The following is a 2,223-nucleotide window of genomic DNA, read 5'->3' as shown; positions in this document are numbered from 1 at the left end:
GCCTTTTCCCACTGGATTAAAAAATGGTTTTATATATATATTTTTTTAATAATCTTTTGGTTCAATTCAATTGACATGACAATTCTCAGTTCGTCTCTAATATGAGTCCCAAGGTTTTCCGGCATCATCAATTCACTAGAAGCCCTAATAAAAAGAATGAATGCTAACCTCAAGGAGTTGGCTCCGTTGGCGGAGAGCTGGGGATTTAGGGGTGTGTTCCCTCTTGATCTTAAGTTCGATTCATGCTGGGTACTATTTCTCTCTTGGGGTCACACTTTCTAGTGAATAGTCAAGAGTTACTCGATTTGTGTAGAAGATTTTTGAGGGTGCAGTGCATAGATTCGGGGATTAGTCAGTGGAGCCTGTCAGTACCTCTATACTTGGTAAGCCCTCATCTCGGTGGGGTAAGCCCAAGGCATCCTTGGGGCCATAGGTGAAAAAAAAAAAAAATTAATTCATATCCCATCATTAATTAATTAATATATATATATATATATACTTGCAGATGGACATACGGAGAGGGGCCAGAGGAGAGGAGCAAGACAGAGAGAGGCCGAAGTACCGGCAGAGGGAGAGAGTGGCGGCCTTCTAGCTTGTCAGGCTTTTTTTGGGTTCAAATTTGAGCTAGCTAGAGAGAGCGAGCTATGAGAGAGAGAGAGCGAGCTGAGAGAGAGAACGGTCGCCTGCGGCCGGAGCAAAAAATGGGAGGGAAGAAGGGAGGTCTATGCGCGGGAGGGAGAAGGAAGAAAAGGGCTAGCAGCAGGCACGTGTTCCCACGGGAAATTTCTAACGTGTCCACATGTGGCATGTCAGAAATTATTGACGTGCCACATGTGACACGTCAATAAATTATTGACGTGTCACATGTAGCACGTCAGAAAAGGACGTGCCACAATAACGTTGAATTTTTAATTAAATATTAAATATTTAATTACTAAAAACAAATAAATGGGTTCTATTTTACTCACTTGGATTTTAAAAATATATATTTTAGTTACTTAAGACTAGAAGAACACTTAGCATTTTCGTATTTTTTTAATACATAATATTAATGGTTGATCCAATAACATATATTAATGCTACAGAAATTAGCTATAAGAATAAGATGAAAAGAAAAGCAAAAAATATGAAACCGATTGATCAAACTATATAATTATAACATATTGGGAAGAAACTGATAGTCACATTTTCTCGATATACATGTGGGTGAATTTGCAAAAAGATAGACATTAATATATAGATGTGCAATTAGAGGATGCATATATATGTGTTGTAGTTATATATTCCATGACCCAAGCTAGCTATATGAAAGGTCTAAATTAATAAGTCAGATTTTTGTTCATTAAGTGTTGTCGATCTGTATTTTTCTCAACTGTCTAGAGTTCATTTTGAAACGGTCTAAATTAATAAGTAGGATTTTTGTTTAATAAGTGTTGTCCATCTGTAGTTTTCTCAACGATCTAGATTTGATTTCGCTATCGATCTTTTTTTTCATAAGAAACTTGGTATTAACTACGCACCTTATTACGATATAGACTTATAAGTCTAAATCCTTGAAAAATTAATTAAAGCACGTGTTGTAATCCAAATAAATAAACAAAAATCATATTCATTGGTTGATATATGTATATATAGTAATAAAATTGGTTAAATACTAAAAACCCCCTCAGAGTTTGGGCACTTTATTTTTTCTCCCCTAGGTTTTGATTTCTATTACAAGAGGTATCTGTGGTTTTGATAAAGACCAAATTGGTCCTTCCATCCATCAATCGTTAGTTGACTTAACAGAAGTCCACGTCACTGACACGTAGACCAATTAAAATTCGACACCTAGCATAAGTGGCCACGTCATCAATGATGACGTGGCCACCTAATTAAATTTTTTATTTTCAAAAAAATATATCTTTTTTCAAAAAAAAAATAAAAATTGGGGGTGGTCGTAGGCCACCCCCATTTGGCCGGATGGGGGTGGCCGAGCCACCCCTCGTGCCAACTGGGGGTGGCCGAAACCACCCCCAGTGGGTACTGGGGGTGGCTCGACCACTCCCATGGAGCCAAGGGGGTGGTTTCGACCACCCCCTTGGCGAAACCACCCCGTTGGGCAACAAGGGGTGGCTCAGCTACCCCCAGTGGGCACTGGGGGTGGCTCGGCCATCCCCATTCTTCCAAATAGGGGTGGCCAGGCCAACCCCATGGTCAAAGGGGGTAGTTGAGCCACCCCCA

Source organism: Corylus avellana, chromosome 4 (genome assembly GCF_965113065.1).
Source record: "Corylus avellana chromosome 4, dhCorAvel1.hap1.2, whole genome shotgun sequence".
In the NCBI taxonomy this organism is placed as follows: Eukaryota; Viridiplantae; Streptophyta; class Magnoliopsida; order Fagales; family Betulaceae; genus Corylus; species Corylus avellana.
This window is presented reverse-complemented; position numbering follows the sequence as displayed.